The sequence below is a fragment of the Symphalangus syndactylus genome, chromosome 14 (assembly GCF_028878055.3).
Source record: "Symphalangus syndactylus isolate Jambi chromosome 14, NHGRI_mSymSyn1-v2.1_pri, whole genome shotgun sequence".
In the NCBI taxonomy this organism is placed as follows: domain Eukaryota; kingdom Metazoa; phylum Chordata; class Mammalia; order Primates; family Hylobatidae; genus Symphalangus; species Symphalangus syndactylus.
This window is the reverse complement of record NC_072436.2, coordinates 88,511,700-88,539,522: the sequence shown is the minus strand read 5'-3', so window position 1 is coordinate 88,539,522 and position 27,823 is coordinate 88,511,700. Positions and strand designations below refer to the sequence as shown.

General features: G+C 35.4%; 1 long non-coding RNA gene across 1 annotated transcript in view; it reads left to right on the top strand.

The window, feature by feature from the left end:
* Positions 1 to 27,823, top strand: part of LOC134732376 (uncharacterized) — a 1,392,928-nt gene that overhangs the window by 1,279,983 nt on the left and 85,122 nt on the right. Inside the window, exon 8 of the long non-coding RNA XR_010115476.1 lies at positions 24,333 to 24,401. This is a non-coding gene — a long non-coding RNA (uncharacterized lncRNA). The remainder of the gene's footprint in view (positions 1 to 24,332; positions 24,402 to 27,823) is intronic.

The window sequence follows — 27,823 nt, the reverse complement described above, 5'->3', positions numbered from 1 at the left end:
CCTTTTCCTAACTTTAAACTGGATCTTTGAGCTCTGGGAAGAGACCACATTTAATCCTGGGTTTTCAAAAAGGGAGAATTATTGTGAGGCTAGACCAAGTGATGCTTTTACAGTGCTCTTAAAAATAATTTTTTTTCCAAACAAAGACATTTCTAAGTGTCTAAGTTACACTTTTTCTTAAAAAACCTAGAGTAACTTCTGTGGCAATAGCTACTAATGAAGAAAACAAAATTCAGTCAACTGAGAAGAAAAGATCTTTTGCTCAAAAAGACAAGGTCCTAGGAGAGATATAAACCTGAAGGCCTTTTCAATACAAACATGCACACATGCACACATAAACATACGCATCTTGGATGTTAGCTTTAAATTAAGGTGACTGTTAACCATTGAGCTCCTAAAAAATAATAATAATATTTTCCCTCCAGAGGCCTCTCATAAAGAATGGACCCAATACCTCCCATTTCAAGTTTACATGCTATCAAAAGGAACAAGACAGATACACAAACAAGTGGAGACAAATTTTGGACAACACAAGTGGGAGTGCACTTGGGCAAAACAGACTCAAAACCGACTCAAAACCTGATCTCAACCAAAACGTAAAGCAAGTGTATGAGTGAGCTCGATTGCTTCACTTGGTAAAACTCTTGATGGGCTTCTGTTACATTCCAGCCTTTATAAGGGCATTATTTTTAAGCTTTTAATATTTAACTTATCCACTCAGTCAGTACCAAAAACAGTTGTTATGGAGGCCTGTGTTAGTGAGATCAGGCCTGCCATAACTTTATTTATAAAACAGATGCCTGGCCAGAAGTGGACCATGGACCTTATTTTGCCACCCTGTGCTCTATAGTATCTCATCAGTTAGAAATTAAATTTACTGAAATGTGAGAAAAAACACAAATAACAATTACTCAAACTTCCTTCCTAGTAATATCAGTCTGTCTCTCATTGACCAATCTGTTTCAAAAAGCCACACTTATCCTTAAGAAAGTTTGGAAAACAGATATCGAAAAAGGCACATGATCCCCAAATAAATTGTTACTTGTGATTAAGGAAGAAATACAACCAATTTCTTATTCGAGTTTATTTTTTTTTCTTATTCTAGGACATCTTTGATGTAAAGGATAAAAATGGGAATTTAGAATTTGAGAGTTGACCCAGATTTCATAATGACCTGTTCATTTAACTCAAGTTTATATAAGAATAGGGGACAATCTCATCTAAAAGTAGAAACAAGATATTCCTAGAATGTTTTTATTTTTCTTTACTCAGTACAGCATTTGACAGAAGATCTGAGAATTCTTGACTTAATGATTTACAAAAAACAGAAATAAAAAAACTAGTCTTTCCCAAATTACAGTGATAAAATACAAGTAGGCCTAAAATATAAAGGGAGTTTCAAATTCTGAAGATTTCACATGAAATGTCTGAACCAAGAGGGCTAGCACTAATAAATTGCTTTTCAAATCTATTTGCAAAAAGAGAACATTTAGGGGCTCCATGGAATCATAACTCATGGTATGAAAAGGGGAATATATGTCTGTTTTCTTCACTGTCAGTTAAGCTGTTTGGAATTTCATTGGTTCATTTCCTAAAGGCTTCTCCTTTGCTCATTTACAGATTCCTGCATAGAAACAATTCATTCTTTGGATGCAAAAGCCTCTCATTCTTAACTAGTTTAGCCATTTGTATGCTGGTCTGTCAGAGTGAGAAAAATCCCCCTTGAGCACTCCTATAGTCTTTTTAAGGCCAATCTTACCTTTACAAACATTTCTGAAGCTGCTTTATCATCCTACCCTGGAGAACATGGACTATATATATATATATTAAGTTAAACATTTTGCTTGTTTTAACATAACACACTAAGATAATGTTACATTATTTAATCCTTTGTTCTTTTTACAGTCTTTTATTCCTTTGAGATCTTTGTCATTTTAATTTTTTGTATTGCCGCATTTCCTAACTTATTTCCCATATAGCTCTTTATTAAAAATATTTTGCATTTAGATCAAATGTATCAGTAATTTAGGAGATCTGTTTTGAACTAATTTTTAAAAGGATTCAACACTATGAGCAGTTTTTCATTTTAATAATAATATCTATTTCATTTGATGAGCATGTAAATAACTAATTTATTTCACTTCCCAACCATCAGTTTGGTCCGAGAATACCATCTCATGTCTGATTGTTTCTAATAACCTATTTAAACTACTATTTTAATAAAACAATATATAGTATCCCTTAAGGGGCCAATAATGTATTGCCTCATGGCTTCTTCTGGGTTCTTTTTGTCCATTGCACAGAAAAAAACAACTCACCGAGAGCATGGTATTACAGCAGAGACAGAATTTAATTAATGCAGAGTTAGCCAAGAGGTGGGAGGGCAGGGGCCTGGGGTGCTGCTTATTGGTCTGGGATGAAATTATAATTTCAAAATGGAGGTGTCAAAAATGGTCCTCCTGCACTGAGTCTGTTCTCTGGGTGGAGGACACAGGACCAGTAGAGTCATGAATTGCAGGTCCAGGTGGAGTCAGTTGATTGCCAGAATGCAAAAGTCTAAAAATCATCTCAAAAGACCAACCTTAGGTTTTACAATAGTGATGATATCTATAGGAGTAAGTAAGGAAGTCACAAATCTTGTGAGCTTTGGCCTCATGATTCCTGAGCATCAAGGGAATATAGAAAGGCAAGCTTAGGGGACAATGGCTGGTTATCAGTTAACTACACTTACATCTTAGAAGAACTCAGGCCCTTCCTATTAGGATTATAGCCTTTTATTAGTCTTACAAATGGGGTTTAGGTTCCTGAGCAAGGAGGAGATTTATTTTAGGTAGGGACTCTTATCATCCTCTTTTCAAAGTTAAACTATCAACTAAATTCCTCCTGTGGTTAGTTTGGCCTACGCCCAGGAATGAGTGAGGACAGTCAGCCTGTGAGGCTAGAAGCAAGAAGGAGTTGGTCATGGTAGATTTAACTCACTGTCATTGTCTTTGCAAAGGCAGGTTAAATAAAAAGGGTAAATTTTCACTGGGATGCTGTTGAGGCTGAAAAACTTCTTTTAGCCATCATCTAAAATGAAGATAAATAACTAAATGTAGACACTGAGCTGCAGCATTTAATATGTGTCCACACTCTTGATCTGTCTTGGTTGCCTAGTTTTCTTCAGCTCCTATATATGTTATTGAAGCTCAGAAACCAATACACTAAAATATAGTGTTTTGACATGATGAACTAAAGAAAAGCCTTAAGGTTTCTCTGACCTTCTCCTCGCCCTACTCTTTCTCCCAAAAAAGCTGAAGTTCTTTCATCTGCCCATGATACAGACCCACCAAGGAGAAAAATTGTTTTTATTCTCCCACTCCGTGTTATCTCACTATCTATTGCAGAAAACAAGACGAAGAATGCAATCACATCTGAACAGACCCTTTCACATATTTACAAGTTAATCTTTGTTCCTGATCTGTTTACTCTTTCTAATAATCCCCTCAACAGAAGTCCTTTTCTCTAATTTTCCATAAACTGTTGCATCAGGATAGCATATAAACTCTTGAACTTCACTGGGTGTTTAGGTGTTCATTCTGAAGATACATGTTAAATAAATTTGTTTGCCTTTTCTCCTATTAATCTGCCTTATTTCAGTGATTTTTTCAATGAAACTTCAGAGGGCAAAAGGGAATTTTCCCCTTGGCTCCCCTATAAATTTATGTATAAAAAAATTATTCTTGGTGACATTTCTAGAACTTCATATTTCCATTAGCATTATATTTCATCAAGGACTGCAAAAACAGAAAAATTCAAGTTTTGAACTAACAACAATAACAGAAAATATTTGTATATTTTTATTTATTAGCATGCTCTGTTTTCTGCATAATGTCATCAAAAAATAAAATACTAATTTATTTAAACACTTGTATAACATGATCCAAAAGTTTTTCAAAGCATATCTTCTCACATCTAATCTATATTTCAATTTTCTTATACATAACGAATAATATATCTGAAGAGAAATGAAAATAAAATCAGGAAACCTGTGGTAACCAAGTATTTGATTTTTCAAATACTATTAGTGCTCTTTTTTTTTTAGTAATTTTATAAAAATACTCTAAATGGAAGTATTACACATATATGCATGCTTATTGAATGATATGTATCACCTTATTCATTTTGGTATTGGTAGAATGCGGTCTTGAAAGCTATTATTGTGAATCTTTAAAGCTCACCTGAATACCTGGAGATTTAAAATAAGTTTCCATGAAATTTGGGACCAATGTGGTATTTTATTTTTAAATGACAAAGAGGCTCATAATCGCTTATAGGGTTTCTTTTGTGTCTTTCTCTACATTCTATGCATTTTCTATTCTTTACTAAGATATTTTTAAAAATTATTTGGCTAACACTTTTTCATCATAATACCTAGCTATGTTTATTCAATCTTTGCATGTCTTCAATCTGCAATGCATTCTTCTTTAGTTTCTGCCTTTCTCTCCTATACCCAAATGTTTTCTTGATCTTAAAATACTTTCCAATCCACCCCCAAGCCCCTTTCATCACTATTAGAAAACTATTTTATTCTAGCTAGGATTTGCATAGTTTGCTAGTCAAAGAATGGAAATCTCCCAGCCCTTCTTAATTTAGTCTCCCAAAATTCTTAACAAAACAGTAATTGAGTAATACATCTACATTGCCAAAAAAAAGGTAAAATCTAGTTGGGAGAGATGATATGAATTAAACAGTTTGTGGAGAAGTATGTAGTACAATTGTTAAAGGGACTGTTTCCAAGACCACCCACAGAGGCCAAAATTAACCCATGCTAAAGTCCTAAAGTAAAATGGCATAGTATTTGGTTATAACCTACACACATCCTCTCAAATACTTTAATTATCTCTGAATTACTTACAATACCTAATATAATACAACGTAATACTATGTAATAGCAGTTATACTGTACTGGTGTTTTTATTTGTATAATTTTATATAATTATATTATTTTTGTGTTTTTTTCCAAATATTTTTGATCTGTGATTGGTTGAATTTGTGTATGTGAACTACACAGATATGGAGGGCCAACTGTATATTGTAAATTACATACTTTGGAATATAGTCTATGTGAAGATAAATACAAATCAAAGGAGAAAAAACCTCTGGTACAAAAGGGGAAAGACACTCCTCTCATCTCTTTTCTGATAAATTTTACATTAAAAAACATGTCATTGTAAGTTATTTCTCTGCCTCTTTGAAATGTATTTAAATATTTTGAAAAGTAAAATAAGCTTCTTGCCAGCTTTCAGAGCAAGTCATATCTTTCTCAAGAACCTGGGAACAATCTCTTTGAAATATAATCTTCAAAAATTGAAGCATCCCAACCTCCCAGTTTTTGTAAGAAGGTAGAAGCCTAATTTAAATGAGCACCTTCCTCCAAATTGCAAAATGAACTCCTGTCATCACAGTATAAGAAGTTTCTTTTTCCTTTGGATAAAAACAATTTACTAATACAAATAGTCACCCCAGTTCCAGGTAAATTTAGAATAAATCATATGTGACAAATGGTACTTTTCAGTTATTTTACCTGAGGACTAGTTATTATTTATCTTGAAAACATGTATGTAATAGGTTGTATCTGCTCAGTTATCAAAGGGTGAGATTTCTTTTCTGCAATCTCTAGTGGGTTGCTTGTGGTTTGCATCACATTCTGTTTTAATATTTATTTAATAACAAAACTATTTTCTTTCTCACATACCATTGTGTACAAGTTTTCTGTTTCCTGGAGTGACAGAAGTTTTGTTTCAAATGATATTCTTCTAACAACCATCAGAAGCTATTTAATAAGGAACAAACCATAGTGCAAATACAGTTTGAGAAAGGAGATCACTTATCTCTCTCTTTATCTAATATATAGATTATTAATGAAAAATATAACATGTATTGGACATTAATATATTGTTAAATATTGGTATTTAAGATATTAGCATATATTAATGTTAATGTGTTAATATATTATGCATATAAGATGTAATATAAGTAGGCATACCTTCTTTAATTGTGCCTTATTTTATTGCATTTGACTGATACTGCATTTTCTACAAATTGTCGCAACCCTGCATGCAGCAAGTCTATCAGGACCATTTTTCCAAAAGCATGTACTCACTTTATGTCTCTGTGTCACATTTTGATAATCCTCTCAATATTTCAAACTTTTTCATATTGGTCACAGATGACCATATACATGTTATGGTCACCTGTGGTCAGTGCTACTTGATGTTACTATTGTAATAGTTTTTGGGGCTCCACAAACCACATCCATATAAGATGCCAAATTTAATCAATGAATATTGTGTGTACTGACTGCTCCACCACTGGGTACTCATCCAAGTCTCTTCATCTTCCCAGGCCTCTCTATTCCCTAAGCCATAAAAATATTGAAATTAGGCCAATTTGTAACCTTACAATGGCCTCTAAGTGTTCAAGTGAAAGAAAAAATATCATGTCCCTCACTTTAAATCAAAAGCTAGAAATTATTCAGCTTAATAAAAAGGGCACGCTGCAAACAGAGAATGGCTGAAAGCTAGGATTCTTGCATCAAACCATCAGCTATGTTGTCAATGGAAAAGTACTTGAAAGAAATTAAACGGTAACTTTGGCTGGTCCAAGTGTGCCAGTGTCTATAACTAATTGATCACAGCTAGTTACAAATGTCTTTGTTCTTTCTCCACTGTCACTGTTTCAATTAACTAGCTTAAAAAAAGAAAAGTGCTATACCAGTGAACACGCAAATGATAAGATGGTAAAACAGCCTTATTGCTGATCTGGAGAAAGTTTTAGTGATCTGGATAGAAAATCAAACCAGACATTATAGTTCCTTAAGCCAAAGCATAATCCAGAGCAAGGATCTAACTCTCTTCAATTCAGTGAAGACTGACAGAGGTAAGGAAGTTGCAAAAGAAAAGTTGGAAGCTAGCAGAGGTTAGGTCATAAGATTTAAGAAAAGAAGCTACCTCCATAATATAAAATTACAAGGTGAGTCAACAATTGCAGATGTACAAGATGCAAAAAGTTATCCAGAAGATCTAGCTAATATTACTGATGAAGATGGCCACAGTAAACAACAAATTTTCAACACAGATGAAGCAGCCTTCCATTGGAAGAAAATGCCATCTAGGACTTTTATAGCTAGAGGTAATAAGTCAATGCTTGACTTCAAAGTTTTAAGGACAAGCTGACTCTCTTATTAGGCGCTGTATTAGTCTGTTCTCATGCTGCTAATAAAGATATATCTGTAATTGGGTAATTTATAAAGGAAAGAGGTTTAAATGATACACAGTTTCACATGGCCGGGGAGGCCTCACAATTATGGCAGAAGGTGAATGAGGAGCAAAGTCATGTCTTACATGGCAGCCAGCAAGAGAGTCTGTGCAGGGGATCTCCCATTTATAAAACCATCAGATCTCTTGAGACTTATTTACTAACATGAGAACAGTGTTGGGGAAACTGCCTCCATGGTTCAATTATCTCCACCTGGTCCTGCCCTTGACACATGATGATTATTACAATTCAAGGTGAGATTTGGGTGGGGACAGAGCCAAACCATATCAGGAGCCAGTGTATTAATAGCTGGTGACTTCAAGTTAAGCCAATGCATATTTACCATTCTGAAAATAACAGGATACTTAAGAATTGTGCTAAACCTATTCTGCTGTGCTCTATAAATATAACAACAAAGCATGGATAACAGCACCTCTTTTTACAGTGTGGTTTAATGAATATTTAAAGCCCACTGTTGAGACCTACTGCTCAGAAAAAAAGATTCATTTTAAACAGTACTGCACACTGACAACGCATTTAGTCACCCAAGAGCTCTGATAAAGCAAAAGCATTAACATTGTTTTCATGCCTGCGGACAAATAATCCATTCTGCAGTCCATAGATCAAGGAGTAATTCTGACTTTCAAGTCTTATTATTTAAGAAACAGATTTCCTAAGACTGTAGCTGCCATAGATTCCTCTGATAAATCCAGGCATTCAATCGATAATTTTTTGGAAAAGATTCATCATTCCAGATACCATTAAGAACATAACTGATATTATGGAAGGTGGTTAAAATATCATCATTACCAGCAATTTGGAAGAAGATTCTGACCCTCATGGATGACTTTGAGGGGTTCAAGATATCAGTAGAGCAAATAACTGCAGATGTGGTAGAAACAGCAAGAGAACTGGAAATAGAAGTGGAGTCTGAAGATAGGACTGAATTGCTGCAATTTCATGACAAAAGTTAATTAAACCAATAAGTTTTTTTTTATAGATAAGGCAAGAAATTAGATTTCTTGAGAGGAGATCTTTTCCTGATAAGGATGCTGTGAACATTGTTGAAATGGCAACCAAATGTTTAGAAAAGCAGTTGCTTCTCAACTGATAAAGCAGTAGCAGGATTTGAAAGGACATATCTCAATTTTGAAAGAAGTTGTACTGTATGTACTGTGAGTAAAGTGCTTTCAAACAGTATTGCATACTACAGAGAAATCTGTCATGAAAGAAAGACTCAATAGATGCAGCAAACTTCACTGTTTTCTTATTTTAAGCAATTGCCACAGCCACTCCATCTTTCAGCAACCACCACTTTGATCAGTCAGCAGTTATCAACATCAAACCAAGACTTGCCAGCAGCAAAAATATTCTGACTCACTGGAGGCTCAGATAATCCATATTTTAGCAATAAATTATTTTTAATTAAGGTATACACACTGTGTTTTTTAGACCTAATGTTTTTGTACACAATAACTTTTATATGCACTGGGAAACCAAAACATTTTTGTGATGTGCTTTCTTGCAATATTTGCTTTATTGAGGTGGTCTGCAACCAAACCCACTATATCTTCAAGGTAGGCCTGTATTATATGGAGTGAGAGGAGAGAAAGATAAATGAGATCTTTTTTCTCAAACTAATTTTCTGTTTATTATTACATAAAAGGCGATAATGGTTATTCTTACCTAATTGGATTCTTGTGTAAATTAAAGATTATATATGTGAAGTGTTAAACAGTGAATTCTTATATTACAGTCAGTGCATAGCAATGGGATGACTTATATCACAGCAGTCACATCAATACTGCAAGGTTCGTAGAATCAGACGGAACTCCATCTCTACTTTTTGCAAGCTCTGGGGCTAGGAGACAAACCTCAACGAATTTTTTGTTCCTCAATTGTATGAGGAAGAATGAGAAGACTTACTATTTAAGTATGAATACTATATAAGATATCATAGTAATAGTTCTGTGAATACTTGTCCTTATTTTAAAAATATTTTTATGCAAAGAGGAATAGAAAGAGGTAAGGAATATCAGGCAAGGGGAAGAAAAGGAACCCCAAGACCAACAATAAAAGAAGCATACTGAGCAGGGTGTTGAGAAGACTCGTATCTCAGCAAATCATTTTATATTTGTAGGAGAAACATATTGTCTATAACTCATAGAATATGGTGCCAGATGATCAGAGAATTTAAAAGCATCATTAACACTTTAATGTAAATATATAGTTGGCAATTGGACATATCTTCTCTTCATTCTGAAAATTCTGCATTAAGTGTTATTTGAAGAGTTTTGTCTATTTTTCTACTAGACTTTCTTTCAGTTTTAATTGATTTATAAGACTTATAGAATAACTGTAATTCCTGGTGTAGGAATTACAAATACATATAATGCAAATGTCTTCTCTTAGTCTGCAGCTTGCTTTTTTATTATATTAATGGAATCTATGATGAACAAAATTTCTTCATGTTAACACTGTCCTCTGTACCATTTTTTTTCTGCCATAGATAACACTTTCATGCAACCGCTTGAAGAAAGCTCTGCTTATCTTCTCTTACGCTTTCAAAAGCTTTATGGTGTATATTTTACATTTGAGTGGAAAAATCCAGTAAGAATTTATTTTTGCATGTGATGTGAAGTAGTCCAGACAGCCATTTTTTCTTTTATGGATTTCTATTTAACCCAGCACCATATATTAAAAGTTTTCCCTTAATTTTACTTTTTAAAATTAAATCAAATGAATATAGATGTATGAGTCTGTTTCTATAATGTACTCTGTTCCAAGGCTTAATTCATTTAACCTTGTGTCAGTAGTAAACTGTTCGCATTCCTATGGCTTTACAGTAGATCCTTGATATATGGCAGTGTAAATTTCCTACCTTTGTTCTTCAAAATTGACTTGGCTATGCTTGGCTTTGCATTTCCATACAAATTTTAGAACCAAATTATAAATTTCCATGCAGCAGAAAATCTGCAGAGATTTTTATTGGAATTCTGCTTTTCTAGAGATCAATTAGTGAGACTCGGAATTGCACTATTGACTCTTCCAGTAAATAAGCATAAGATAACCTAGTTTACATAGGTGTTGCTTAATCGTTCTGAATAAAATTTTATAATTTTCTAGGTTGAATCCTCACACAAGGTCTCAATTTATATAAAGGTGTTTGAATTTTTCTGCTATTTTTAATGGTATTGTTATTAATTGTCCACAGGATAGTTCTAAAAAACTACACACTGATTTCTAGCAAAATTAAAACGAAATTATACTAAGGTGATTAACAATGACCTAACCCACAGCTTTGATGCATAAATTTTAATATTTTTGAAATTCCTTTTTTTCATAGTTTATCTTTTTGGTATTATTTTTCTATACTCTCATCTTTCTATATAACCCAACACATAGAAATCTTCCTGACATTTCTTATGGAGTAAAAAACCTGCTACAATATCAAACCTTCCTAAGAAAACTAGAAAAAAAATTCTCTAAATGTACTTATCGTGGAGAAATTTGATGTGTTTTTAAGAATAAAATAGATGGAATATCTGTTGAATAATTACATTAATGATATACCTATTTTTCATTTTTAGGACAAATTCATGAAATAATGACGCTAATACCCCCTTCTCTCTTTCTGTCTCATATATAAAATATATAATAAATATAAAAAATAATGTATTATAATTATCAAATTGTATATAATAATACACATTATACTATATATCATAAAACTTATATAATACATAATAAAGTCTATGAGATATATGAATTTTTACTGTGTACCTAATGCATACACAAACACATGCAAGCACCCCAAGAAGATGTAGAATATTTCCAACACTTCATACATTTCCACTGTGAGTCTTGCCAGTTCATATTCCCTCAGAGGTCACTAATGTGACTTCTATGAATATCTACTAGTTTTGTTGCTTCTTGAAATTCATATAACTGGGATCATACAGTTTGTGTTCTATTTGTCTGGTTTATTTCAGTGAATATATTATTCGTGAAATAGAACACGTTGTTGTAGGCACCAGTATTTGTTCCTTCTTTTTTTCTTTTAATTGCTGTTTCATTGAATGAATACTACTATTTTACAAGAATGAACCACTATTTGTTTTACCTTTCACCTGTTGATGGCATTTGGTTGTTTCTAGTTGGGACTTTCATGAATAAAGCTGCTATGAACACTGCTTTTCAACTTTTTTTCTGGAAAAACTCATTTATGTATCTTAGGTATATACTTCGGAGTTTAATTATTGGATCATAGTGTAAGCATTACTTAATTTTAGTGCAAACTGTCACATTCACGTACTCCCCAGCAACGTAAAAGAAATTCATCTATTGCCCCACCAATACTTGGTATTGTCAATTGCTGTTAAAAGTGTAGTCATTTTAGTTGGGGTGTATTAGTACCTCATTGTGTTTTTCATTTGCATTTCCCATAAAGAATAAGTTAAGCACATATATATCAGCAATTTAGGGTAAATGTTTTGTGAAGTTCATGTTCTAGTCTTGGAACAGTTTTTTTTTTTTAATTAGATGGCCTACATACATGTATATTTTTGTCTTTCTAGGTTTTTTGCTCATTTCTTCAGAGCTGTATTCCCATTGCCTACAACACTGCTTGATCCTAGAAAGGCATTCATTAAATGATTATTGAATAGAAAAGTAAATGCATGAATTAGTTTACCACACACCCCAATATCTTGTTTTATTGTATTGTTTCCCCTTCACCTCTCAATGTCATTGCTATTACAGTCCCTTCACTGCTCAAATATATTAATAAATTTCTTAGAAATATATTTTTCCTGAAAAGAGCTTTATTCTCTGCATTTTTTTTATTAAAAATGGTGTTTTTTAATGAACACCATGTTTTTAATATCTTCCGTGTTTAATATTTAATATTGCTACACTTGTATCAAAACATTAACATCAGTATATTAAAACTGATTGCTGTATAGTGTCCAATTACACATATTCCTCAGACTATGCTCATCCACATTCTGAACTGTGCCCAAATCCCTGATAGTACAAATAGTGCTACAGTGAACATGCTTATACATATTCTTATTTTTATGTTCATTAATGATATGGTTTGGCTGTGTCCCCACCCAAATCTCACCTTGAATTGTAGTTCCCATAATCCCCACGTGTCATGGGAGGGACCTAGTGGAAGGTAATTGAATCATGGGGGTGCTTACCTCCATGCTGTTCTGTGATACTGAGTGAGTTCTCACAAGATCTAATGGTTTTATAAAGGTCTTTCTCCTCCTTCACTCTGCACTTCTCCTTGCTGCCACCATGTGAAGAAGTACATGTTTGCTTCCCCTTCCACCATGATTGTAAGTTTCTTGAGGACTCCCCAGCCATGCTAAACTGTGAGTCACTTAAACCTCTTTCCTTTATAAATTATCCAATCTCAGGTATGTTTTTATTAGCAGCAGGAGAATGGACTAATACAGTATTGGTACTGGGAGTGGGTCGCTGCTGGAAAGATACCCAAAAATGTGGAAACGACTTTAAAATTGGGTAACAGGCAGAGGGTGGAAAAGTTTGGAGGGCTCAGAAGAAGACAGGAAAATGTGGGAAAGTTTGGAACTTCGTAGATACTTGTTAAATGGCTTGGACCAAAATACTGATAGTGATATGGAAAATAAAGTCCAGGCTGAGGTGGTCACATATAGAGATGAGGAACTTTTTGGGAACTGGAGCAAAGGTGACTCTTTATAATCATGTATTTTAGGAAAGAGACTGGCAGCATTTTGCCTCTGCCCTAGAGATCTGTGGCACTTGGAACATGAGAGAGATGATTTAGGGTATCCAGTGGAAGTCAGTTCTGAACAGCAACGCATTCAAGAAGTGACTTGGGTGCTCTTAAAAGCATTCAGTTTTATTCATTCACAAAGAGATGGTTTGAAATTGGAACTTATGTTTAAAAGGAAAGCAGAGCATAAAAGTTTGGAAAATTTGCAGCCTGAGGATGCAATAGAAAAGAAAAACCCTTTTTCTGAGGAGAAATTCAAGTCTGCTGCAGAAATTTGCATAAGTAATGAGGAGCCAAATATATATAATCACCAAGACAATGGGGAAAATGTCTCCAGGACATGTCAGAGGTCTTCCAGCAGCCCCTCCAATCACAGGCCCAGAGATCTAGGAGGAAATAATGGTTTTGTAGGCATGGCCCAGGGCCTTGGTGTTTTGTGCCATCTCAAGACTTGGTGCTCTGTGTTCCAGCCATGGCTAAAAGGGACCAAGGTACAGCTAGGGCCATGGCTTCACAAGGTGCAAGCCCCAATCCTTGGCAGCTTCCTCCTGGTATTGAGCCTGTGGGTTCACAGATGCCAAGAATTGAGGACTTGGAACCTCTTCCTAGATTTCAAAGGATGTATGGAAATACCTGGATATCCAGGCAAAAGTCTGCTGCAGGGGCAGGACCCTCATGAAGAACCTCTGCTAGGGTAGTATGGAAACAAAGTGTAGGGTTGGAGCCCCCACACAGTTTCCACTGGGACACTGCCTAGTGGAGCTCTGAGAAGAGGGCCACCTTCCTCCAGACCCCAGAATGGTAGATCCACTGACAGCTGGCACCATGCACCTGGGAAAGCTGCAGACACTCAACAGCAGCCTGTGATAGCAGCCAGGAAGAGGGCTGTACCCTGCAAAGCCACAGGGGCAGAGCTGCTGAAGGCCGTGGGCACCCACCTCTTGCATCAGCATGACCTGGATGTGAGACATGGAGTCAAAGGAGATCATTTCAGAGCTTTAAGATTGACTGCCCTGTTGGATTTTGAAATTGCATGGGGCCTGGAGCTCCTTTGTTTTGGTCAATTTCTCCCATTTGGAATGGGTGTATTTACCAAATGCCTGCACCTCCATTGTATCTAGGAAGTAACTAACTTGCTTTTGTGTTTACAGGCTCATAGGCAGAAGGCACTTTCCTTGTCTCAGATGTGACTTTGGACTTGGACTTTTGGGTTAATGCTGGAATGAGCTAAGACTTTGGTGGACTATTGGAAAAGCATGATTGTGTTTTGCAATGTGAGGACATGAGATTTGGGAGGGGCCAAGGATAGAATGATGTGGTATGGCTCTGTCCCCACCCAATTCTCATCTTGAATTGTAGTTCTCATAATCCCCACATGTTGTAGAAGGGACCCAGCAGAAGGTAATTGAATCATTAGGGCAGTTACCGACATTCTGTTCTTGTTACAGTGAGTGAGTTCTTATGAGATCTGACGGTTTTACATGGAGCATTTCCCCTTTCACTTGGTGCTTCTCTATCCTGCCATCATGTAAAGAAGGATGTGTTTGCTTCCCATTCCACCACCACTGTAAGTTTCTGGAGGTCTCCCCAGCCATGCTGAACTGTGAGTCAATTAAACCTGTTTTCTTTATAAGTTACCCAGTCTCAGGTATGTCTTCATTAGCAGTGTGAGAATGGAGTAATACAATAAGTTGTTTTGACTATTCATCTATATCTAATGATCTATTGATTTATGTATCTATATTGGGATTGCTGATGTCTAGGACATAAATGTGCTCAATTTCACTAACCATTTGATGATTGTTTTTTTGGTGGCTATCTCAATCAACAATCCCATCAGCAGTACATGAAGTTTCACATTTGTACTCAGTCTCTCTATTTTCTCAGACTTTCTATTTCTCAGTCTCTCTATTTCTCAGATTTTCTATTGTCTGCCATTCTGATTGCCAAAACAGCCATAGCATTCTTTTAATTTGCATTTCTCTGCTTATAAAATAGTCCAAGAGCCTTATAATATACATTCTGGACATCAAAATTTCTTTTTATAATAATAGCATACTATATCAGTTACCTGCTTTCTAAATGGTTTCCTTCACTTTTCTCATTGATTTTCAAACATTCATTACATAATCTAAATATCAATTCAACAGTCATAGGTATAGGGGAAAACGTGTTTTAATCTGAAAAAAGTACTTTAACATCATGACTGCTGAATTGTATGATGAGTATATTTAGTCTTGTAAGAAACTGCCAAACCCTTTGTTTTAAGCGGCTGTATGATTTTTCATTCCTATCAGCAATGAATAAGAATTCCTGTTGTTACACATTCTCACAATGTATAATGCTCCCACATTATTGTTTTAATATGCAATTTCTTATTCATATATGATGCTGAGCATTTCTTTATATGCTTATTTGGCATTTGTATATCTTATTTGTTGAAGTGTTTGTTTAGATCATTTGCCCATTTTTTAAATTGGGTTGTTTTCTTATTAAGTTTTAAGAAGTCTTTTATATTTGGGATACAAGTCTCCTATTAGATATACATTTTGAAAAATTTTCTTTCCGTCCATAACTTGTCTTTTCATTTACTTAAAAGTAACTTCTAAAAGTTTGATAATGTTGAGTTGTATATTTACATCTCTGATCCATATTTAGTTAATTATTGTGGAAACTACCAGATCTCTGTCTAGCTTCAAATTTTAGCATGAGAATGTTCAATTGTTTCACACCATTTGTTGAAATGGTTGTCCTTTATCCTTTGTATTGCCTTTGCTTCTTTGTCAAAGATCAATTGAGTGAATTTGTGTGATTCTATTTCTGGACTCTCTCTTCTGTACCATTGATCTATCTGTCTATTATTTTATAAATACCATGCTATCTTGATTACTATAGCTTTATATTAAGTCTTAAAGTCAGGTAGGGTCAGTCCTATGTCTTTGTTGTTCTTCAATGTTATTTTTGCTATTTTAGGTCTTTTACTATTCCCTGAAAACATCAGAATCAGTTTGCTGATATGCACAAAATAACTTGCAGAGATTTTAATGGGTATTGCATTGAATCCATAAGTCACATTGGAAAAACCTGGCAATCTAATAATACTGAGATTTTCTATCCATGAATATAAAATATTAACCAATTTATTTATATCTTCTTGATTTCTTTAATCAGATTTTTCTAGATTTCCTCATATAGGGGAAATATATGTGTTATATAGTTTGTGATATTTATACTAAGTATTTTATTTTTGTTGCTAATGTAAAGATATTGTGTTTTTCATTTCATTTTACATTTTTTCATTGCTGGTTTGTAAGAAAGCAATTTAATTCTGTATATTAACTTTGTATCATGAAACCTTACTACAACCACTTACTAATTCCAGGAAAGCTGCCAATTACTTGAGATTGTCTACAAAGACAATAATGTCTTATATGAAGAAGACAGTTTTATGTCTTCCGTTACAAAATGTATACCTTTTGTTTCCTTTTATTGTTTTATTGCATTAGCTAAAATTTCTAGCATGATATTGAATAGGAGTCATGAGGGGGCACACACTTGCCTTGTTCCTGATAGTAAATGGAAAGTGTAATTGCCCAACATGTTCTTCCGGCTTGCTGCACAAATAAAACCAGTTCATTGACACCACAGTATTGCAGCAGACAAGAGTTTAATTATGCAGAACTAGTCAAGTAGTAGCTTGGGGTAATCACTCTATGCTTATATATTAGTTCCAACATCTAATTCGCCTTGGGTTTTGTCTTCATTGATTACTTGTCTTTTGTGAATACTAAAGTTTTTCTGTTTTACATATGTTGAGAAATTTTGGATTGCATCCTGTGCATTGTGTATAACATGTCTTAGAAATTGAATTCTATTAGGTTCTTCTAAAGAGTATTTTCTTAATGATGAGAAGGGACTCAAAACAGTTTTTGTGTTGTGATTTCTGTTTGTTTTTTCTAAGCTTACCTGTGCTACTTGGAGTCATCTGCAGGCATTTACGGTTCATGAATTAACCAATAGTTTGAGCAAAATTATATCAAAAATTGAGGCTTCCCTTATCTGTCTCTATTCTTTCTTGGATTTCACGGCCTCTGTTTATAGTTGCTGTTGCAATGATTTCTACAACCTAGACCTTCTCATCAAACCAATACATTTACTATTGATATTCTATACTCTGTCCTTACATTAAAAGCTGTAAGCATAGGGAAACTCTTTCAATGCCATTTCCTTCCTAAGAGTGTAAGTTCCCTTCTTCCCTTCAGTATCTGCCTGCTACTCCCAGTGCCTTCTAGGCATCTTTTTAATTTTTTATTTGCTGTTTTTAGTTATAAGGACAAGTTGGTCTGGTAGGGGGTATGTAGCCATATTGGAAATAATACCCTCGGAACACAGTGAACTTTTGAACTTTTATTTTGGATAGGCTAACTGCTGAATTTATAGGACTATGTATATTTATATATGTACGCTGTTATGATGTCTTTTATAAGCAAAATAAATCAAGAAATCATTATTAATTGGATCCTATACCTCTATTTCTTATTTCCTCTGACTTAATGCTTCATCTAGAAGTTTCAGTATATTGTAAGAAGTAGTGGTAATAACGCACATCCTTTTTTTTTAGTTGAAATGTTTTGAGACATTTTTTCTTTTAAGTAGGCTGTAAGTAAGATGACTTGCCACAAAAGTTCTGTAAGGAGTAAAAACAAACTTTTTCCAACTAATACCGAAAAAATTTCAGTAAATCTCCAACAGCATTTTATGATGAAAACACTCAAAACTAAGCAACTTACTTTGTTAAATTTAGCTACCAAAGGGGTGTGTGTGTGCATGTACATGTCATCTTACTAGATTTTATGACATTATATCATGCCAGCATTCTAGGAATAAACCATTTTGGAACTTAATAAATTTAAAAACACTTTACATTTTTTTCTATTTTTAAATTTTTATTTCATTACAAATTTAAATTTGTTTTTTGTTTGAGAGTCTCACTCTGTTGCCCAGGCTGGAGTGCAGTGGTGCATCTCAGCTCACTGCAACCTCCGCCTTCCAGGCTCAAGTGATTCTCATGTCTCAGCCTCCTGAGTAGCTGGGACTACGAAGCCAATTTTGAATCAATTTCTATGTTTATATCATCCTATTGGTTCTGTTTCTCTGAAGAATCAGTAAAACTCTTTTCTGTGTAATGAGTGAGAGAAAGGGATTATATATTTTAGAGAGTTTGCAAAGACTAATCTATAAAAACATCTCAACCTGGAACTATTTCAGGGGTTCAGTATTTTATTATCATCCATTTTGTATTTTGGCTATTACTGTATTTAAAGTTTTACATAATATTTTCATTTGGTTATTTCTTTTGACTGCTTACTTCTTTTTCATAGTCCCAATATTTTTAATTATATGTTTCAGATATTTCTAATGCTTAATTTTGATTTGGCAAGGGAAGTCTGTCCAATTATTTATACTTTTTGTCCTATTTTTTCTTCCTTCCTTTTCTATTATTAGTAGTAGTTTTATACAAAATTAGAAATCTAAAATTTCCTATTCTTTGAGTTAATAATCTCTCAGGAATATCAGCTACATTGGCTGGGAATATATAGCCCAGAAAACTGGTACCATCCAAACTCTGAATTATATATTTCAAGATGAATTCAGGAAGTGGGTGTGGAAAATGTTTCTCAATGTAGAGAAGCTCTTTTGTTACTGTCTGAGCACATCAACTCACTCCATTTTCCTGCCTCAACACATACTCAGCCAGAAGACTTTTTTACTTCACTGGGCATTGCTCACACCCAGGGAGTTCTCCTCTGGGTTTTAAGCACTGGGACAACTGAGGGCACAGGGAATAAAGACAAGGACAGAAATCACAAAGGCTGATCACTCTATCTCTACCTTTTCTTCTTCTTCATCACAGCCAATTTACTAATCCCACACCTCCTCCCTTCTACTTTGCTTATTATTCTTTTTTTTTTTTTAAATGTTATAAGTAATGGGACAGGTGCGGAGTGATACCATCAGGCAATTTGGAGAAAAAAGGAACAACAACAATGCTCTTCTTCTGTCTGTCCCTGTGACTCTGGCCTTCTTCTAATCTGACATCAGAACTCACCACCTTCTGCCTCTCTAAGGGCTTCTCTAGGTTTCAGCGTTCTGAGATCTGTCAACTCATTTCTTGCTTTTGTGGCATCTCCCAGGTTAAGATCTGGGAAAAAAAAGCCAGCTTCCTATGCTCATCCTGTCAGAAGCCAAGAGTCAGAATTGTTTTTTTCTGTATTATTTTAATTCAAATGCTCCACTTCTTCCACTGAGGCAATTTAAAAATTAGATATAAAAAATTAGAACAATTAGAATTAAAAATAAATGGAACTTTTGAACAGGTATGGGAAGATAAATCCTCCCCATTTTGAGGGAGCTAATAAATATGCCTTAGCACAAAATTTGAATCTCTATTTTCCATAAGTTAATGAAAGTTGCAAACCTGGCCCTTATTCATGGACATACACAAATCCATTTGCAGGGACATTTTTTTCCTAGAGAGTCTCTGAATTTCCCTAGCACTTAACTCCTGATTGTAACCACTGGAATAGGTCTTTTCTTCCTGGAGATTCTAAATATTCTGAGTAGGCTAATCTAAGGTTTCTTATGGGCTGTCACTGGGTTGAGGCATTAACTGCTATTTATTCCAGAATGGAAAGTACTTGTTCTAGACTTTCTAGGATTTTCTGAATCTCTCATTTCTTTCCCCACTATTTGCTTTCTTTGCCTTCTGAAGATTCACTGAAAAATCAGCTCTGTGAACCACAGTGATTACCCTCACCTCTCAAAGGGGTACAGAAACTTATATACCACCTTGAGATTACAGAAAAAATGGGGGCATCAGAGCATGGCCAAAAACAGGTTATAGAGATAAATCAGGTGATAGTGGCAAGACAGGTTATGGCAAGTGGGGAAAGAGGAGGCTTACCTAGCAAAGGTGCTCTTGATGTATACATGAAGCTTCACAGCTAGCAGCCTTCAAAGAAAACAAACAGTAAATGTTTCTTTCAGACCTTTAAAGGTACCAGACGCTCAGGAAATCTTTCCTAGATCTGGACAAAGAAAGGCCTGGTGGCCTCAATGCAGATTCTTTACAGATGCAAATCTCTCCCACAAAAGACAGCTTTGGTGGGCTACTGCTGTTTACTTACTGGCTCTCTGAACAGCCATCTCAAAACATGCCAAGGAAGTGTATTTTAAAATGAAATATTCGTATTTCCTTCATATAGGTTGCATAAACCTGTCATTGTCAAGCTTAAAGTTTCTCCACAAATGTAGGTGCTCTCAACCTAGGTGTAAAAAGGGGTATAGTGTCACCTGCCTGATGATGAAAGTCACAAATGATCTGTTCAAAGAAAAATATAATTATGCGTATTTTTTTTTATCTTAAGAGCTTAAGTGTCTTTGGGAAATAAGGTCTAAATCAAAGAAAATGTAGTTATCCTCACTAAAGTCTAATATATATGTCTAATCACAAAGGAAATAAGTCAGCTTTTTATCTAACATTGAGCTTTACCCTATATATGTAAAACTATACTACAGAAACTATAAAAATATATGTAGAAAATACACATTCCCCTCAGATAGTTCTTAAATACCCCTGCCTAAGGCACCAAATAATAATTCATACTGTGAGTTTAGTCAGTGCAGAACACTGGAGCCACTAATGAGCAGAACAGCAATCAGTGAATGATTGAAGGCACCACACTTCCAATGCAGCTGAATAAAGGATCTGTTTCCTGAGAGAACATGCCATTCAAAAAAATGCGCCAAGGTCAATGTAGTAAAACTCAAAATACAATTCTGTTTTGTTTTTATTTCAAAAAATGATCAAATTCAGAAGCTATCTGGTAAGTGGTAAGGCTAGTGTTTCTATAAGAATAGAGAACAGGAGATACCTTAATATTAAGATTTGGCCGGGCGCGGTGGCTCACGCCTGTAATCCCAGCACTTTGGGAGGCCGAGGCGGGCGGATCACGAGGTCAGGAGATCGAGACCATCCTGGCTAACACAGTGAAACCCCGTCTCTACTAAAAATACAAAAAAAATTAGCCGGGCGAGGTGGTGGGCGCCTGTAGTCCCAGCTACTCGGGAGCCTGAGGCAGGAGAATGGCGTGAACCCCGGGGGGCGGAGCCTGCCGTGAGCCGAGATCGCGCCACTGCACTCCAGCCTGGGAGACAGCCAGACTCTGTCTCAAAAAAAAAAAAAAAAAAAAAAGAAAGTTGATTTTAAGCAACTATCTTCTTTGCTGTTAGCCTGCCTACAATTCTTTCATAATCCTGAGAAATGTGACTGTCAGCTATTTCCATCCCCCAGCCCTATTTTTCCTTATTATGCTATACATTGCATGCCCTCATTACACTTTACTATACTTTACTAAGTTGTCTTAATTTAGTAGACTACAAATTACTACAAGAAAGGGACCTTATTATTTTCTTCACTGTCTACCTGATAGTTATCACAGTTCCCAGATCATAATAGATGCTTATCAAATGTTTGAAATTAAATAAGGTATAAAAAATGTATGATATACCACAATGTTAGGTGTACAGAATCTGATAAACGAAAGTCAAAGACCATGTGAATTATATTTTGCTCCTAACAAAACATGATCAAATCACATGCAAACTCAAAGGAAAATATAAGTTCTTTAAGGTTTATCTCCAGGGCATTTGATGGTCTAGAAAAATATTGTCCAATATAAACATCATGGGAACTACATATGTTATTTTAAGTGTTATGGTCACCACATTAACTAAGAAGGAAGAGATGAAATCAATTTTAATAACACATTTTATTAACTCAACATATACAAAATATCATTTGATCAAAAGAAAAATCTTACTGAGACATTACATATATATATTTTTGTTTTCATTCTAAGTCTTAGAAATCTGGTATATATTTTCCCTTAATAGCACGTCTCAATTCTGAGAGCAACATTTTACGTTCTTGAAACCATATATGACTATTGGCTGCCACTTTGGACAGTATAGGTCTAAAGCAGCGAAGTTCAAATTTTAATGTGCACAGGACACACTGGGGATATTACTAAAGTACAAATAATTTTCAAATATAATTGTTTTTCATCTTTGTTCTCCAAGTGCTTTGGAACTTTTGCTCACTGACTAGACTACCTCCAGTTTCTGGAGGAGGTGAGCATGGCAACTGCAGTCATGTAGTTGGGAGGAGAGGAACATCTTCTCATGACTTGCCATATGGGAAAAGAGGGATGGAGGGAAAGAAAAACAATTAAATTAATATATAACGTTGCTGCTGGGTAGCTAGGTTAGGGTAATCTGTTACAACAAATATTCCTGAACCTCAGTGTCTTATTAAAACAAAAGATTCTCTCTCATTCTATAAATCAGCTATAACTACCTCACCAAGGCCTAGCAAGTCATGGAGAGATGAGTAATAGAAAGAACAATATTTTATCAGTATTTTTTGTCATGAGGAAATATTTGTCATTTCTTTCTTTCTTTCTTTCTTTTTTTTTTTTTTCCCCAAGACAGAGTCTTGCTCTGTCACCCAGGCTGGAGTGTAGTGGCACGGTATGGGCTCACTGCAACCTCCGCCTCCTGGGTTCAAGTAATTCTCCTGCCTTAGCATCCCGAGTAGCTAGGATTATAGGTGCCTGCCACCATGCTTGGCTAATTTTTATATTTGTAGCAGAGACAGGGTTTCACCATATTGACCAGGTGAGTCTCAAACTCCTGACCTCGTGATCCACTCACCTCGGCCTCCCAAAGTGCTGGGATTACAGGCGTGAGCCACTGCATCTGGCCTAATATTTGTCATTTCTTAAAGGACTGCAATAGCTTTTAGATGAACTGTCTAATGGAGAGTGTTAGAATATTTAAATGAAATTTAAATTAGAAAATTGGAAATTGTGGCCTTGAGCTGGCGTATTTAATTTTCTTGCTGATTGCTCTGTGTGCCTTTTTATTGCTTAGGGTTTTCCAGTTGTCCAAAATATTCATATTACTCATATTTTGTTGACATGTAGATGAGTTTAAGAACCCATTTGTCGACCAAACTTTCAGAGAGAATACCTTTTATTCGATTACTATTTTTTCCTCCATCATCATGTTTTAGTTAAACTCTATCTACTGCAGACAACTAATGCACAGAGGTTCAAATCAGACCCTCTGGCTCTCATGGGTATGCTCTTGTTCACCTGTATGTTTTTCCTTGGGAGGTAAAAAAGTATAATAACATAAGTGAAAATAAGGATAAGCTTATCAAAGATATAAACAGGATGTTTAGATTGTTGGAACCATTTTCTTTACCATAGATAGCTTTCTATTGCTCTTCTTCTTTAGTTTCTTTCCTCCCAATCCTCTAACAGCTCAATATTCTTAAATCTATCCTTCTCATTCTACAGATCTTGAGTTATTCCACATTTTAAGACGTTACAACACTTAAGAACTATATCTTAATTATCTAGATTTATCCCCACTACTTTAGAATAGGGACTATGCAACAATTTCTTCAAAGATTATTTGTATAAGCCTGACTCTCTACTTAGTACCTCATTGTTTCCTTTGTCTGAAATGGTTTTCTCCTCTCACAACCATTATTTATTTATATAATGATCAAGCATAAAAGTTCCGATATAGGAAGTTTTTCCTGATCAGACTGATTCAATACAACTCTTGACCTCTTAAAGCATTTATTGCCTTTTTTTTGGTAGAAATCTACTTTGTTAACACACAGTAAATTATTCTTTTAACTTTTCTCTGTATAGGTTTCATGTCACTTTTAACTAGATCTGTGAACTCCATAAAGTCAGAAATCATGTCATGAATTTATTTGCATTCTGATTAGTATAGTATCTTGCATATAAGAATTGCCACATAAATGTTTATTGTTGAAGATATGATAATCATGAGAAAGATTCTAACCCTTCTACTCTCCTGGAATAAGAGTACAAACTTAGAGAAAATATTACAGCTAGAAATGAAAAATATAGAAATGATTAATCACATGCACTTCTAAGAGTATTATAAAATCTATTAGCCTGCACTTGAGAGAAGAAATATAGTAAAAATTTTTTTTCAGTTTCAAAATCCAGCAGATTGAAAAATTCTTGTATTCCTACAAGAGAGTGAATGGATGATCAATCAGATTAATAACTCCTACAGCACAACAAACACATGAGAACCTGATCTAAGAAATATTATATAGCCAGAAGCCATTCATAGTATACTATGATTTATTTTTTAGAGGATGGATCCAATATTCAAATGGTCTTGGGTCTGCATCTTAGTTCGGCCACTGGATAGCTGTGCAATTGTAAGCAATTTACTCTCAGTTAATGCTACTAAAGTGGTATAAATATAATAACTGTTATATCTACCTCATAATATAATTTTGAAGATTACATGAGGTGATCTAAAAAAGTGATTAGGATAGTACTAATACCTAGAAACTACTTAATTGCTGATATTAATTGTCCTCTTGCCAAGGAAATGATCTAAATCTTTCTATAGTAAAGTAATAAAGGATAGTCTAGAAGCTCTGTCACATGGTCAGATCACATGATTTGTGAGGAATGTTGCAAATAATATGTAATAATTACAACATAAAGTATAAGAGATTCCTATTGTCTCTGCACCTAAAGTTAATAATAATGACGGATATGAAACTCCATATTCTAAAGAAAACTGTTTGATAATACTAGATGGCAAAGCTGAACTAACCTTTTCACTCTCTTCTACCTTATTTAAAACACAGGTAAAAATTTATTAGAGAGGGTAGATGTTTTTGGAAGAAATATACAAGCATGGAGAGAACTGTAATATTTTCTCTCCCATCCCCATTGGGTAAGGGAGGAGGGGACATTCTCACCTATGCCAAATAAGAGGGGTTCCTAAGAGATCTCCTGGGCATAATTAGGGAACCTCCCTCCTATTCACCAGCTGCATTCAATGACCTGCAGAAATTCTAGACCAGCCTGTGCTTATACCCAAGCAGTGTGTGATATAATCCTTTGAAAAGCTTGACAGCAATTCTCTAGAGTTTAGAAAGATTGAGGCTGATGGCTGCCTCTTGAAGGAAACTAAAAATATTTCACCCCAAAATATACTGTTTTGACATATTTTGAGATGGATGTTCAGAGGTCTTGCAGACAGAAGTAGCCCTGCAAAGCTGTCTTTCGTGAGAGAGATTTGTACCTATAGAGGAAATAAAGTGAAGTAAACAACAGATGCAAATAGTCTGTCTCTGAAGCTCCTTCTTGTCTGGATCTAGGAAAGATTAACTGAGAGTCTGACGCCCATCTATTCTTTCTGAGAGCTGCTACTGTGTGGTTTCATGTACCTAACAAGACCAACTTGGCCAGTCAATCCTTTCCTCCGTTTTCCCTCCCATAACCTGTCTTGCCACCACAACTTATTTGGCCATGCCTCAAGCCTGTATTTTTTCTGTAACTTCATAATGTTATGAAACAGCCCGGGCAACATAGTAAGACCCCATCTCTACAAAAAATTTAAAAATTGGCTGGGTGTGGTGGTGGTTGCCTATAGTTCCATGTACTCAGGAGGCAGAGGTGGGAGGATCACTTGAACCTGAGTGGTGGAGGCTGCAGTAAGCCATGATCTGCACTCCAGCCTGGGCCACAGAGTGAGACCCTGAAAGAAAAGAAAGAAAAGGAGGTAGGGAAGGGAGGAAGAGAAGAATGGAGGGAGGGAGGGAGGGAGGGAAGGGTATCAACCATCTGGCCATTGCATAGAGTTTTTCATATTTGTATGACTCTCATCGTGTATGCATGTTAATAAAATTTGTATGCCTTTTTCCTGTTAATCTGGCCATTAATTTGTTTTATAGACTCAAATTATCCAATCTTCAGGGGAAAAATTTAAACGTCCCTATGCTCTCAACTAACAAAGTCTTGAGGCAGGAGGCAATCTAGGTACAAGGGCAATAGCAGGGCAAGGTTTAGAGGGAATAGCTATAGAATCAAGTGCAATTCCATCTTATTTTTTTATTATTATTATACTTTAAGTTTTAGGGTACATGTGCACAATGTGCAGGTTTGTTACATATGTATCCATGTGCCATGTTGGTGTGCTGCACCCATTAACTCATCATTTAGCATTAGGTATATCTCCTAATGCTGTCCCTCCCCCCTCCCCCCACCCCACAACAGTCCCCGGAGTGTGATGTTCCCCTTCCTGTGTCCATGTGTTCTCATTGTTCAATTCCCACCTGTGAGTGAGAACCTGCGGTGTTTGGTTGTTTGTCCTTGTGATAGTTTACTGAGAATGATGGTTTCCAGTTTCATCCATGTCCCTACAAAGGACATGAACTCATCATTTTTTATGGCTGCATAGTATTCCATGGTGTATATGTCCACCTTATTTTTTAATCTACCTCAAATAATTTTACTGTGTGGTGTGGAGGTAATCTCAGAAATCTCAGAAAAACAAAACAATAATATTTCCCTAAATGAGCCAGCATTGAAATGCTTGTCATGAAGCAGGACATTTCACCAAGTGACAAGTGTAAATATTATTAGCTAAGTCTCATCCTTTCTCCCTGCCAGAGCCTAGTGTCCTGAGTGGTGAGGAATAGTTAGAGGAGTAAGTGAGGAGAGGAAGTTGAGCAGGGAGAGAGAAAGAAAAGGACAAATACTACAAGAACCCTCTCTAAGTTTCTAAAGTAATTGGGCAAACAATAATTATTATGCTGGTATATTAAATACCTAAAAATAATAGGTCTGTTATAGTCTCAAGTGATCGGAAAACTATGAAATCCGCCAGAGATATTTCCATTGGGTTGCAAAAAGAAATACAAAAGAACAGGTTTGAGGACCAAAAGTAGAATAAGAAGCTGCTTTCTGATATTACTGCTTTACTTTTTTGTTTGTTTGTTTTTGTTTTTTTTTTTTTTTTTGAGACAGGGTCTCACTCTGTCACCCAGACTGGAGTGCAGTGACACAATCACAGCTCACTGCAACCTCCAACTCCTGGGTTCATGTGATCTTCCTGCCTCAACTTCCCAAGAAGCTGGGGTTACAAAGAAACATGCCACCATGCCTGGATAACTTATATATATTTATATATAATGTTTTTTTTCTGGAGAGATGGGGTCTCCCTCTGTTGCCCAAGCCGGTCTCAAACTGCTAGGCTTAAGTGATCCTCCCGCCACAGCCTCCCAAAGTGCAGGGATTACAGGAGTGAGCCAACACCCCCAACTCTGCTTTACTATTTGAATGCAGCCTATTAAATACATCCATCACAGTTTACTTCATGCAATATTATGTATAAAAGAAAAATATAGTTACTGTTTCTGACTAAAATTTATTCTATAACACTGCTCTCATTCAACTGCATTTTCATGTTTCCTGATTGTGAGAAATGAAGGGAGATTTTGGTTCACCATTTGAGAATTGTGCATATTTGTGTGCATACATCTACTCATTTAAAAATAATTAGGTAAGAGTCTATAAGTGAGTCACCTAGGTAGACTGCATTACACATGGGAAAATTATCTACTGTGTGTTGACTAGAACACAGGCTGAAAACCCCCAACTGATACCTGTGCAGCCAATAAGATATCTGGGATTACTTCAAAATAATTCAAAGTAGGGAAGGTGGGTCATATACAACCAAAACAAGACTGGTACTGAGTTAAAGATAATTTCAGAAGCTGGAAGACAGTTGCATAGTGTTTACTATATTACTCTTTTTTCTTGTATACATATATTTGAAATT